General features: G+C 47.0%; 1 protein-coding gene across 2 annotated transcripts in view; it reads left to right on the forward strand.

The window, feature by feature from the left end:
• Positions 1-14,196, forward strand: part of Disc1 (DISC1 scaffold protein) — a 215,724-nt gene that overhangs the window by 186,853 nt on the left and 14,675 nt on the right. The window lies entirely within an intron of this gene.

Genomic DNA, 14,196 nt, shown 5'->3' on the forward strand with positions numbered 1-14,196 from the left:
GGGAGACGGTTTCAAAGCCTTTCCTTGCTTATCTGGCCAACACAGTGATACGAATTTCGGAGGCACATTGTTCAGGGACTGAACACCAGCCCTGTGGCTGAGGGTCCCTGCCGAGCTACTCAGAGCCATTACCTTCATTCTGCAGCTGAGTCCATGAAGGCAAAACCCTTTGCTTGAAGCTTTGTTCCAGAGGAAGTCAGCAGCAGCTGAGGCATGCGTGTGCACAGACTGCGAGAGCACTTTCTTTCTAGTGTCCTGGGAGCTCTCTGCCAAGCCTTACGCTGTGTTGGCCCTGGTTTATAGATGGTTCCGACCTTGCACAGGAGTCAGGCAGAAGCTGGGGAGACCAGCATTCCAGGCTCCTGTACTGAAGGGGCGCTGTCTATGCTGACTGTTCTGACCCCAATACCTTTGGGATTCTTTCTTTCCCGGACTGTAGCCTGCCCGCCCACGCCAACTGCTTTCTTGTTCTAATGAGCTCCCCTCCTGCCTAGTTCCCTGGACAGCATGACTCCCTCTGATTTCCCTCTGAGCTGTGTCCTTTCCAAGCCAGAAACTGCCATCAAGCAAGCTAAAATAAGCCAGAGAGAAGCTGGCACCACGGAGGTATCCTATGCTGTACGTTTAGCGACCAGAAAATTGCTACTGCTTTCTGCAAGCAAAGAAACCAGCAGTAAAGACAAAGCAGACACCATAGCTTTGTCTCTTCTGAGGCTGGCGTCGAGAATGTCAGGGGTACCCTTCCCCAGCCATCACAGAATCATATCTCACAGAAGACAGGTTGACAGGGGGGAAGATGCGACAAATTTATTTAATCAAAGTTTTAGGAGACATGGGAACCTTGAGAAATAGCTCAGGGAAAACCCTGTTTTTGTTTTTCCTTTGTTTTTGTTTGTTTGTTTGAGTTGTCCTGGCTTGAGGGAAAATGGACAATGTTATGATTTGGACAAGAAACATCCCTCTGAAAGTTCATGTGTTAGTGCTTGGAGCTTAGCTGGTGACAATATTTTTGAGAAGCTAGGGAAATTATAGGAGGTGCAGCCTAACCCTGGGTCATTGGGAGGGGGAGCTGGTGGCCTTTGGGGGCGTGTTGTCTCTCGCCCCTTCTTGTTTTGCTTTCTCCGTCCTGACTGTTGTGCTTTGCAAGTGAATGTTTCCTACAGGCTCTCAGATTTGAACATTTGGTCCCCAGTGGGTGGCACTGTTTGGGAAGGGTGGAACCTTTGGGTGTCCTTCCGCCTTGAGGAAGTAGGCCACTGAGGACACACTTTTTGAGGCATTGTGGCCAGGCCCTACTTCCTGTTCGTTCTCTGCTCCCTAATTAGAGGTGCGGTGTGACTTAACCCGCCTCCCACTACTCCCACCATGTCCTCCTCGCCCATAGGAGCGAGAGGTACCAACCACCAACTAGAGTCTTGTACCAGCAGAGAAAGGGAGCTGAGCCATAGGTTCCATGCATTCATCCTTCTTTGTTTGTTGACTGTGGTTACAATGTGTCCACCTAACACAAGCCCCTGCCTCTGTGACCACCTCATTGTCAAAGACTATTAGAGCCTTGACTTGTGGTGTAGAATAAATCCTTTCTCCCTTTAGTTGCTTCTCCCAATGTATTTTTATCACAACAACACACAAGAAACTAAGACACAAGGTAAGAAGGTGAAAGGTCCATCTGTCCTGCAAATTCCATGGCCATCCAGCTCTGTCCAAGCAAAGGGAACCAAGGAGCCATGTACTGGACCCTCTTATCAGTGAGCCCGAGCAAACCCTCATCTCTTTACACTGCGTACGATGGATGATGGATGCTTTGGTCACTGTGAGAACAAGGACCAGAAAGTAGGAGGAAAGTAGAGACAGAGCCCACAAAGACACTCAGGATTCAGACACTGTAGACCAGCATCAGAGTGCCATCTAACTTTATTGTTTATTACATGTGCTTTATATATAGCCTTTCAGCCAATTATGGTATGTTTATGTATTCAAAGGCAAATCGGGGCACAACCTGTGTTGTTTAGCCAAATCTGACTTGCCTGTCCAGGAGCCTGTCCAGGAGCATGTAGGGGAGGGTCCAATCCCCCATGGAGATTTCTGTGAAGACAGGGAAGCAGCCACAGCCCTGGCCTCTGGTCCTTTGTGTCACCAGTGTACCGGGAGACCTGTAAAATCATACACTGTGAACGGTGGATCAGGACTCTGCAAGGTGCTACAGGGGTTTCTGGTGTCTCCAGCTTCCCATTTCTTCCTCTACCAGGTTCATCTCCACATCCCCCACAGGAGAGAGCACTGAAAAGTCACAATACAGAAAGTTGACACAGGGAGTCAGGAGTGCATTGGTGAATGACCTTGATTCGGTGGCTCTTAAAACTTTGGAACTAGTTTGTTGGATGGATGTGGAAGAGTTCGGAAACGTAGGTTAGAGAAACCGAAAGTCGAGCCGAAAGGCTGACGCTGGTAGAAGTTCAGAAAACAGGCCACATTCCTGAGTATCAGATGGGAGCAACATCTCTGTTAGGAATTCTACACTCCTGTCACTTTCTGGGAAACCATGTCCGAGCCCAGTGGCTAAACCAAATCCTTTCTCTTGCCACCATTTTGTCTGAGCCCAATGGCTAAACCGAGTCCTTTCACTTGCCAGTTAATTGTGACATGGATTTTGGCCACAGCAATGAGAGCTTTGGGTGCAGGTGCAGGTGCAGGTGCAGGTGCAGGTGCAGGTGCAGGTGCAGGTGCAGGTGCAGGTGCAGGTGCAGGTGCAGGTGCAGGTGCAGGCGCAGGTACAGGTGCAGGTGCAGAAGACTATGCTTGGACCACAGGGTAGACCGAAGGATAGCAGCGAGTAGGAATGTCTCAACACCATCTGCTCAGAGTCCTCTTGAATCATCTCTGTTGTGTCCATTCCCCTGTGTGGGACTCTGTCCACCTGCAACAAAGCCCCTCGAGTCTTGACATCCACTTGCTAATCACTCACTGTAGCAAACAGATCAAGGTCTTCCGAGGGGTCTCCCGAGTGGCTTTCGAGGGCCCCTTCTTGCATGTGCCTTACCTACAAACTACCGTCCAGTTTGCAGTTGTGGTGTCTTTAAAGCGGACAGAACACTTAAGAGACACTTGCAAAGTAGTCTCCAGGCTCCAGCTCCTCTCTGCGTCTCTCCAATATTGTTCTGTCCTTCCAAGGCTTTCTGTTAAAAGAAATGTATATAAGAACTTTTCTTTTCATAATAACATTGCACTGCGTTGTATGATACATATTTAAGTGATATAATTAAGATTTTAAGTACAATTGGCATAAATAGGTTTAGAAACCATTCAACCAATACGCGTTCAAGCTCTCTGCCCTCCAGCCTGGCCTTGGCCCCCGATGGAGGAAGCAGGTGGGTAAGGGAGGGCTTTTCTCTGTAGCCAGTGAGAGGTTCCTTCCTGCTGGTCCTTTTCTGTTAATTAATGTCCCTGCCTGCTGCCAGCCTCCTTCACCTGCCCCAGGGAAGGAAATTGGTTCCTCTGATCTGCCTGCTTCCTGTACTTTTGGAAAAATGTGGAATCACTTTCTGTGCCCCAGGGCCCAGGGTTGGGGCACCTGCACTCCCCCATTAATTAGCTATAGCTCAGTGCATCTGAGAAAACAGACCTCAGGCCTCCTGGAGTCTTCCACCATGGAGACTCTCTGTCATTTGCTGGCAAAGGCTGAGGGATAGACGGGCAGCAGGGTGGTCACAGTCACCATAGGATGGCAAGGTGTGCTGGTGGCACACACACCAGCACAGGCTTCACTAACAAATGCACTGTTGTCCTTTGGCAGCTGAGAGACTTTGCCCCCTGCAGGGCTTCTCATTTCTAGAAATGGACTTATACTCTATTCCTGCATCATACCTAGGCCCATCTAATTCCTCAACAGGATCAGGGCAGTTAAAGACAGAATTTTCCTGTCTTCCAGAGGCTAATTGTAAGCCAGGACTAACTATCCAGGCTAGAACAGGCAAGAGGCCTGGCCGTGTAGAGCAGTAATTTGTCTTACATATATATATGTGTGTGTGTGTGTGTGAGTGTGTGTGTGTATGTCTGTGTGTACATACACATTTGTCTTGCTATCCCTTCCTTCCTAATTAATAGTTTAATGCCTTTCTGTCTGTCTATACTGGTCATTTGTTTTTCTATCCACCAGCTACTTCCCCTATTCATACATTTATGGGAACACTATTCATAACAAAGTGGGTCGGGTATCATCTCTCTGACATAAGCCAGGGGCAGATCCTAAGAAGGTAGAGCTCCAGTATGAGAAAGAAAAATAGCTCTTACTCTGCTCCATCCAGGGGATATCACAGTGTCTCACAAGGGGCAGGCCCCACCAGCCTAAGTGCCATCATCTCCCGGCAAGCTGCAGGTACCATGGCTACAGAACACAGCAGTGCTGGTTGGGATGGCAACATTCAGACTCCAGGAAGCCTCGCCTTTGAAAAAGGTCACCCTCAGAGTCTCATTGTCACACAGGTTTGTTTGTGTTACATTCGGAAGTTCACATTTTTAAGACTCAGAGCACATACGGGTGACAGGTGGCACTTGGTCCTGTTCTCCTGGGTCTGTCTGCCTTACCCTGCCAGTCGGAATCCTTAGCCACAGATGTCTTGGAGCTCATTCCCACGGAGGAGTCCCCAGCTCCTCCCCCCAGCTTTCCCATGGAAAGTATCCGCACTTTCTTCTTTTAGAAAAAAATGTTTAAAAAGATTTATTCTTATTTGTATGTCTCTGTGTGCCACACACATGAGGGTATCCACAGAAGGCAGAAGAACATGTCAGATCCCCTGGAGCTGGGGTTGTGGGTGACTGTGAGCTGCCTGATGTAAGTGCCCAACTTGGGTTCTCTGGAAGGACAGTGAGCGCTCTTAACCACTGAGCCATCTCTCCAGCTCCTGCTTGTACTTCCTTATACAAAGGAGTCCCGGTGGTCTGCAGGGAGTCCTGGTGGTCTGCAGGGAGTCCCGGTGGCCGTCTGCTGTCACTGTCTCCAGACTCTGAATCTTCACGGAAGGAAATTGTTCGGGCACTGTCTAATGCTATAGCTCTCATTTGCTGACTGACTTTCCTCAGAGGTCCTATTGGAATCTGGTCTGCTCAAGTTTAGTTTTGTGTATTTTTAATTTGTGTGTGTATGTGTCTATGTGTGTGCATGTGTGTGTGTGTTATGTGTGTCTATATGTATGTGCATGTATTTATATATGTATGCATATGTGTGTATGTGTCTATGTGTGTGCATGTGTGTATGGGTGTGTGTGTATGTGTGTACATGTGTATATGAATGTGTATGTATATGTGTGTATGTGTGTATATGTGTGTGCATGTGTGTATAAGTATGTATGTGTGCATGTATGTATATGTGTGTATATGTGTATGCGTGTATGTATATGTGTGATTGTATATGTGTGTATGTATGTATATGTGTGTATGTGTGTCTGTGCAGAGGGGCTAGAGGTAAACTTTGGATGCCATTCCTCAGGTACTGTATATCTTGTTTTTTGAGAAAAGAGCATTAGCCTGGAACTGACCATGCAGGCTAGACTGGTTGGTCAGTGAACCTCGGGACCTTTGTGTCTCAGCCTCCCCGTTGCTGGGGTGAAGAGTGCACACCAGCACACCTGGCCTTTTACGTGGGTCCTTGTGCTTGCACAGCAGGTATTTTACTTGCTGAGCCCTGTCCTAGCCCCTGCTTTGCTCAACTTTGATGCCCAAGTCCAGTGTGTTGAGGGGAAGCAGCCCAAACCCTCCTGAATAATCCTGCCACACAGAAGGCAGTTTCCCAGGTCCTCCATGTCCACTGGGGAAAAGGGTCTGTTCTCACTGTGTGGTCAGGCTGTGTCCCCTGCTAGGGAAGGTTTTGGTTCTGTTTTTTGGTCCTGTTGAACACTAATAAAACGGAACAGGTTTGTCATACACTCTCATCTCAAAGCCTGCTTTGAATGAGCATAGGGCACATGAAGACGACTTAGACCTAAAGAGGTCTAAGTGATTCAGACGCCTTCTGCCCCTACAGACATCTGGATGCTTTTAGGAGAGAAGCCCACCCACTCAGGGTGTGACCATACAATGTGGAATTTAGATGAGTGTTTCTACTCTCCAGTATAATAAAGATGCACCCTTGGAGTCTTAATGTGTGCTTAATGGAATTTACACAGTGACTGTAGCTCTCAGCATGGGTGTGGAAAGTGAAGCTTATCATAGAATCTATTTCCAATAGAAGTGATAGATACTCATCGTGTGTCGGACAGGCATGTGTCTGAGGGAATGATTCTTTATGAAGACTGTATTTTTGAAGGGAAGAAACAGACCATAGAGCATCCATGGAATGCATTTGCACAGAAACTATTCTGGAAAACAGCCCAGAGGCTGTGCCTACAATAGTTAGCCTAAGAAAGGCCTCTGCACATCCACTAAGCTCCTGCACGGTGGTAGTCGCATCTGGTTTACCTCAAGCTGTAGGAGAGGTAATGAGACCTAGCAACAGAGCAGACATCCTGGGGCTCAAATCAAATTTTGGGTTGTAAATATGTGTGTGTGTGTGTGTGTGTGTGTGTGTGTGTGTGTGTGTGTGCAGTGCAGTGCAGTGCAGGGTTTTGGATAGTGTCATAGCCTGACAACTCCTAAATGCAGATGGCTTGCCAACCACTGGAAAAGTCTACTCAGTTACCTGTCTTTCCCTGACTAGAGGAATGAGATTTGTGTGTGTGTGTGTGTGTGTGTGTGTGTGTGTGTGTGTGTGTGTAAAGGTGGCTATCACAGAAACCTTATTACATAGCTGAGGAAAATAGGGGTGCCTGTGTGAGCTGGCTGAGCTATGTCAGGGGACAGTAAACAAGATGGCAGCTCAGGCAGGAGATTATGTTCTTGCCCCTCAACCCTCCAACACATACACACACACACACATATCCACAGAAACACATGCACACACACACATACAGAACAGGCACACACACACAAACACACACACATATACATGCACACACACAAATGCACACACACACAGACACACACACACATATCCACAGAAACACATGCGCACAGACGCATACAGAACAGGCACATACATGCAAACACACACACATACACATGCACACACACAAATGCACACACACAGACACACACACACATCCACAGAAACACATGCGCACAGACGCATACAGAACAGGCACATACACGCAAACACACACACACACACACACACATGCACACACACAAATGCACACACAGAGACACACACACACATCCACAGAAACACATGCACACAGACAGGCACATACACACAAATGTGCACACACAAATGCACACACAGAGACACACACACACATCCACAGAAACACATGCACACAGACAGGCACATACACACAAATGTGCACACACAAATGCACACACAGACACACACAAACACACACACACACACACACACACACACACACACACACACACACACATGACTACCACCACCATCAGCAGAGGTTGGCAGTGGTTTTGGAATCCAGCCCTAGGTCAGCCTATATGACTTCCTGTATGAGCATAGACCTGTCAAATCCTTGTGATAGTTGAATTGTTATTTAGTTACAAGGTTTTTCTTGTTCGATTGGTTGACTCCAGTGTCTCACCCTGCCTTAGAATGGCTTTTGAGAACAATCTGAGAAATTATTTAATCTCTCTCAATCCAGTGTATAGCCCAAGGGATGGCCTGTCTGCTTGAGTTTGCAGGGGCTCTCCAGCAATGGTGACATTTTTGAAACCATGTGTTCTGTGAGGCTTTTTCTATGTAGCACTGGCAGACATAGAGCTTGCCCCACCTAGCAATGACTTCAGTGGACTTCCCAAAGTGTCATATATTCAGAATTACAGTAGTTCACAAGGCTTTCTCTTGTACCTACAGCCTGACACTCTTAACAAATGCTCACCCAAACACCCATTATTATGTATTCCCTGACATATGAACTTCGGTTCAAAACTTCTAAATGTTGGTGTTTCCCAAATGTTTTAACCAAGGTTCTAACCATCCTTATGGAAGACGTGGCAACATATAAAAGCCCTCAGGGATGCTGGGCATGGAGTGAGTGGTGTTCCCATCGTGCACATGGGTCAACATCATGCCAGCCACTGGATCTGGGTCTGTGGATTAGAAAAGGTGTCGTCATGAGCATGTTCTGCTCGTCAAAGGAGTCCTGCTTTGTCTTCCACCAGGTTCCTTGGTCTGGGAGAGCAGAGCAGAGATCTAACCTCGGCTCTATTCCCACACAGCTAGGGTTTATCGGGGGCATTCAAGCCTGCAGGTTTGAGCATGAGGTGACTTGCAAGTGATGTTACAAGTGATGTTGGCTCTACTGAACTGTATCCATGGGGCACTGCCTGTGAGATTACAGGGCATCTCCTGAGGCCAAATAAAAGGTGGTGGTGGTGGTGGTGTGTGTGCCTGTGTGCACGTGTGTGTATAAGTATATGCATGTATGTATGCATATGTCACATAATCATATGTCACATGATCATATGTCACATGATGCTGTCTAGGAGTATAGGAAATGGGATTTTCTGATTAAAGAATTACAAGGTAGGAAAGAAGTCATCACGGGCCTCCCAGAAAAGTCATCACACAGTACTGGAGAAATTGGGGGTTCTTTCTTAGGGTTCTTAAGTCTCATTAAAAAAAAAAAATTAAGAACAGATACAAACAGGCTTGGGGACAGAGAATACACCCAAATGAAAGCTTACAGACAATTTGTTAATTTTTAAAAGGAAAACCCCAGGGCAGGTAAGCTGTAAGTCTTATAGGAGGAAAAAGGAGAAGAGAAGCAAACATGGATATGGTGTGGTTGGCCACAAATCGGGCAGAGGGACTTTAGGGAAGGAGAAGGGAGCCTAAAGCTTTAGTTAGGGAATTTTAAAGCATATGTAGACCCTGGCCAGCAACCACACACACACACACACACACACACACACACACACACACAAAGACAGGAGAAAGGCAAAATAGCATGGCTCGAAACGGCCTACAGACCCAGTGGAACCTCAAGGGTGCTGTGCTAGGGGACAGGAATTCTAGAAATTCTGGAAAAAAAATTCTAGAAAAAAGTCTATTATCACAAAGTGAACCCACCTTCTACAGGGTAGACCCCGTCCAGACTCCTAAAGTGAGGTGAGCCCACCTCCCATGAGGTGGCCACCAGTCAGGTCCTAAACTTGCCTCACAGGATTAACCCTAAGTGGAGACAAGGACCTGTCCCCAACTGCAGACATTTTACAGGGCTTTCAAGGACCCACCTGAAGTAAGCTTAAACAAATCATGGAGACTTCCATGTAGCTTAAAGCTTATGGCCTTTAGCTGGGGAAGTCTCTTAGCTCATCACTATTTTATCCTAACTCTTGTGGCCTGTGTCCCCTTCTTGTGGCCCGTGTCCCCTTCTTGTGGCCCGTGTCCCCTTCTTGTGGCCCGTGTCCCCTTCTTGTGGCCTGTGTCCCCACACATGGCTAGCTCTTTATCTCCCTGCTCCACTCTGGTCTCCCTTTTCTGCTTCTTCCTTGTCTCCTTTGGTTTTCTTTGTCTCTGCTCGCATCCCTCCTGCATCTGCGCCTGCCCGATGTTCCATCCCATACTTCCTGCCCCAGTTATTGGCTGTCAGCTCTTTATTGTAACCAATCAGCAGTCAGACAATGCCTGGTGCATCTCTTTGGTTGCCTAAGGCATCGAAAGCTGCCTGACCTTCATTTTTGGACAGTTGTGGAAGGAGGAACATTTACACATAGAAAACTTGGTGATGGGTCATAGAATTGACAATCCCAGAATTCTGTCAGAACTCAGGTCTCTGCTGGCGCAGAATTAACAATTGAAAATACAGAGACACACCTTAATACAATGTAAGCAAAGTTCACCCTAACATTGAGACAGACTCCATTTTCAATACATATGTGCATGTATGTGTCCATGTACACGTATATGTGTTCATAAAATGCTGTTTTGGTCATTTAAGGCTAACAGTTGTCCCAGAGGCATGGTAATTACCCTAACAGGTTATTCTGGGCTGTACTGAGGCACGAGCAGGCATTCGATGTTTGGAAAAGACTTCTTTCTCTGGCTCTGTCCACCAGCTTGAGACCATCGTCTGGCTAGTACAGTCTAAGACACAGCAAAGCGTCTTCAAGACTTTCTGCATTTGCTTATATTCTGTTGCTGTCACCAAGTGCCTAAGGCTGGATACTTTATAAAGAAGAGAGGTGTATTTAGTTCACAGGAGTCTAAAAGTTCAGGGTCAGGCAGCCCCATTGTTTGGCCTCTGGTGAGGAACCCTGTGGCTCTGTTAGCACACTAAGTGGTATTCCATCATGTGAACAAATCACATGATGATACAGGAAGCCAGAGAGCCTCAGGCTTGCTCTTTTCATAGCAGTCTCCCAACAGTAGAGTAACATCAGACACTAGCATTAATCCCTTCTAAGGGCAGCACCTGGTGGCCTAGATACCTGCCATACTGGGGACTAAGTCTTTCCCACAACACCCTTACAGTAATAAAACAAATCTAACCCTGAGCATCTGGGAGAAAAAGAGCTCAACAGGCATTGGCTGGGGGCTGCCTTTGAGGGCCGTATCGGGTTCAGCTTCTGGGGCTGCAGAGATGTCAGGATGCTGGTCTATTACAGCCTGGTGGGAGAAGATAGTCAGCAGATCATCAGAGTTGTGTAGACAGGGCTTCCTGACAAAAGCATTCGAGGAAGAGGGATCACAAGGGTTTAAGAACAGGGGTGTGAGCCAAGCCAGGAGGGGAAGAGCTGGACCATGAGGCTGTTTACCGTCTGTGGATTCTTGTTCATTCTGACCCACAGAGAAAACCAGTCACCCCTCAGGGTAAATGACAGCTGAAGTGATCACAAAAGTAAAAATAATAATAATAACAACAACAATTTGAATTGCTGAAAAGATTGCTCAAGGGACAAATTACAGGAGAACTTACAGGATTGTTTTCAAAGATGCTTTGATACAACCCACACTAAATTATCCTCAGAACTGTCGATGCTGAGAAAGTCCAACTCAGCCAAGAATTCTGAGAAGGGGCAGAGGGTGTTGTGATCATTTTTAATCATCAAATATCAATCACACAGGTTTTCTGTATATCTGATGCATTACAGACACTGCTGGGGTGCTGGGCCTGCTTCTGGTCCATGTAGACTTTAGCCTTGGAGGGAGTGCCCTGTCCCTTCCCTTCCAGGAGCTGATCCCCTAGGAATTCAGAGTGGGCTCTGTGTTATGGCTAGGTGGAATAGGAGAGACCAGTCTTGGTACCCAGATCATTTGATTCTTTGAGGTGTTTTCCTTAGACATGATGATTGGTAGCTCCTGTGACCCTGGAACACTCTGTCCTGGGAGTGGGGACTCTCATGGGAGGCCAGGGAGGCCCTCAGAACCTCTGTCTGGACTGGCTGATTGTTGATACCTATATTTAATAGTTTCAGAGGGGCTTGTGCCTCAGGCAGTTCCATCCGTGGTGGGACCTCCAGCCAACACGTATGTCTTATAATTCTCCATGTTGGCTTACACGGGCTTTTCAGTGTTTCTGAGAGATTTCTTGAAGGACAACTAACTTAGTTGAAAAGAACGTCTCCTTTATTTTAAAGGAAGGAGTAGCTTCTGTCTCCTTTATCTTAACTATTGATGAATTCTTAACGACGGAAAGAAATGCATCAAAGGAAAAACTGATGTGTAGTTCTCAACAAAGCCTCTTCCTTCCTGCTGGGACAGCCAGACTCCCCTACAGGAGTGGGATGGAGCCAGTGGAGCTGGGAGGGGTAGAGCTGAGACAAGAGCCTGGCGGGCTGGGGGTGGAGCCACACGGTTAGTGAGAAGCTGACCCTTGTAGAGAGGGAGCACACACACTCAGCACCAGGAAGGTATCACTATCGAGGCATCAACTTTATCCTTTTCTCAGGCAGCCAACATACACCAAGGTGGGTGTGCAGTATGGGAAACAGTAGCCATGTTCTTTCTCCTGCCTCTCATAATGTATGTCTCCTGTCATGTTCAGTGTGCACCATAGGGGCCACTCTCCAAAAGCCAGTGAAAGTAAGTGTTGTTTTATGAAGAAGTCCAGCCGCAGCTCAGAACAGACCACTCCAGACCATGCGGTTCCAAGGGGGAGGAGGTTTATTCAGGGGAAAGGGCAAAGGTGGGGAGAGAAGAGAAGTAGAGGCTGGCCATGACCACGTGGAGAGAGAGGAAGGTGGGGAGGGGACAGAGAGGCAAGAGGATAAGAGAGTAAGAGGGTGTAAGAGCGGGAGTAAGAGAGGGAGGAGGGGGGCAAGCAGCCCCTTTTATAGTGGATCAGGCTACCTGGCAGTTGCCAGGTAACTGTGGAGGTGGAGTTTAGATGGAATACTAACATTCCTCCCTTTTTGAAATGAAGAAAAATGTCAAGGCATGTATCTGAATTTGACTGGTATTCCTGGGATGTCAAGGCATGTATCTGGATTTGACTCATATTCCTAAGTTCTGTTACTAACACACCATGCATGATATCTAAGGACCTGGAACAGCACCACCAGTCTCGAGCACTTTTACATCATAGGTAGATGTTGCACCACCAGTCTCGAGCACTTTTACATCATAGGTAGATGTTAGTTGTAAAATCAACGTTTATTCTGCTGCAGTTGTAGTCTCTCAGGCTTACTGCCTCTATCTGCTAACCTAGGCCTAGTCCTGGAAGCTTCTAGCTTCTGTACAATCTATCTAATCTAGGCCTCTATCTAATGTCGTCAGCCTCTGAGACTTGCCGCTGATAAACTCACCTTTCTGAACTCTGGCTGGCTGGCTCAACTGAGCTGGTTTGGCTCAAACAGGTTTCCACAATGACTGATTCAATCTGGCTTCCCTCTCAGTATCTCCTGAATCGCTCTGTTTGGCCTCATACTAATTTTGGCAATCTGTTCTAATCTTCTGGATCCTTCTCATTCTCTGGCTCACTCTGTCTTCACCTGTGTCTAGCTTGATCTTTCTTTTCAACTTTTCTCTGTACAACTGTCCCAGTAAAACTGCCTTCTCTCTCTCTGCACTGCCCCTTAAGTAGCTTCCCTTTCCCCTCTCCTCTTGTGAGAGTTGGGCAGATCCTATTCTGTCAATCTCTCTCTGATTCATCACTTTGCCACTCAATTAGACATCACTTTCAACCATGGGTGCTTCCTTCTGCAAACTAAGTTTACCTTCACTGTTGGGATTAAAGGTGAGTGTGAAGGGCACCACCACAACTAGAAGCAGGGTTGTTTTTTTTTTTTTTTTCCAGTAAATAACACAATTTTGGGGTTCACAGTGTGATCGAATATCCTGCCATAGGGGCCATTAGTTGCAGTCTTTGCAGTAGCCTGTCCATTTAATCTGAATGTAGAACCTTAATTCCTACGCAAAATTCTTTAAATCGGCTTTCTAAGTCTTTCACACTTAGCTGGGAGAACATTATCTTCATATTGTGTGTGGTTTTAATTCTAAGCCGTGTCTCTTATTTTCTCCTTTATTCTTGGATCCTCTACTCTCTGGTTTTCTTGACCTTGTTCATTATTTTTAAGAACTGGTGGCCTTCTGTAGCCCAAGGTGCTGCTCATGGAGGCCTGGGATGGATGGCCAGCCAATGGCCCTTATGTGAATGAGTTCACAGCTCACATAACTCAGGTCTGAGCTGATGCTCCCTCCACAGGGTAGGCTTGCTTGAGGCCTTAAAGGAAGGGCTAGGTTTAGAGGAAGGCAGAAGAACATGTACTGTTAGGAAGAAGAAAGAGAAGATAGTTCAGGCTACTCTGGTTAAGGTTAGTTGTGAGGAGAGTCCAGAGGGACAACTGAAATATAGCTTAGACTAGCCAGTGCCACAGCTTAGACCTTACCGTGTAGTGGTTCTGTACAAAAAAAGTGACATAGAGGTGACACCTGCTCCTGTATGGGATGCACTGGGAATTCTCCTGTGTGGGATGTGCTGAGGTGGTACCTGCTGCTGTATGGGATGCACTGTGACAAGAAAATACTACAGAACTAGAGGACTTCAAGATCTACCTATTTGTTCATTGAACCATGCTTGTCACATCCCTGTTGACCAGTGGGGACCTGGTACCATGCCAGACACCTTCACCTCTGTCCTATTGGGGTGGACTTGAATAAAAAAAATCAGGTATGGTAGCAGGTGCTTATAGTACTTGAGCCTGGGAAGCAGA

This window comes from Arvicanthis niloticus, chromosome 18 (assembly GCF_011762505.2).
Source record: "Arvicanthis niloticus isolate mArvNil1 chromosome 18, mArvNil1.pat.X, whole genome shotgun sequence".
In the NCBI taxonomy this organism is placed as follows: domain Eukaryota; kingdom Metazoa; phylum Chordata; class Mammalia; order Rodentia; family Muridae; genus Arvicanthis; species Arvicanthis niloticus.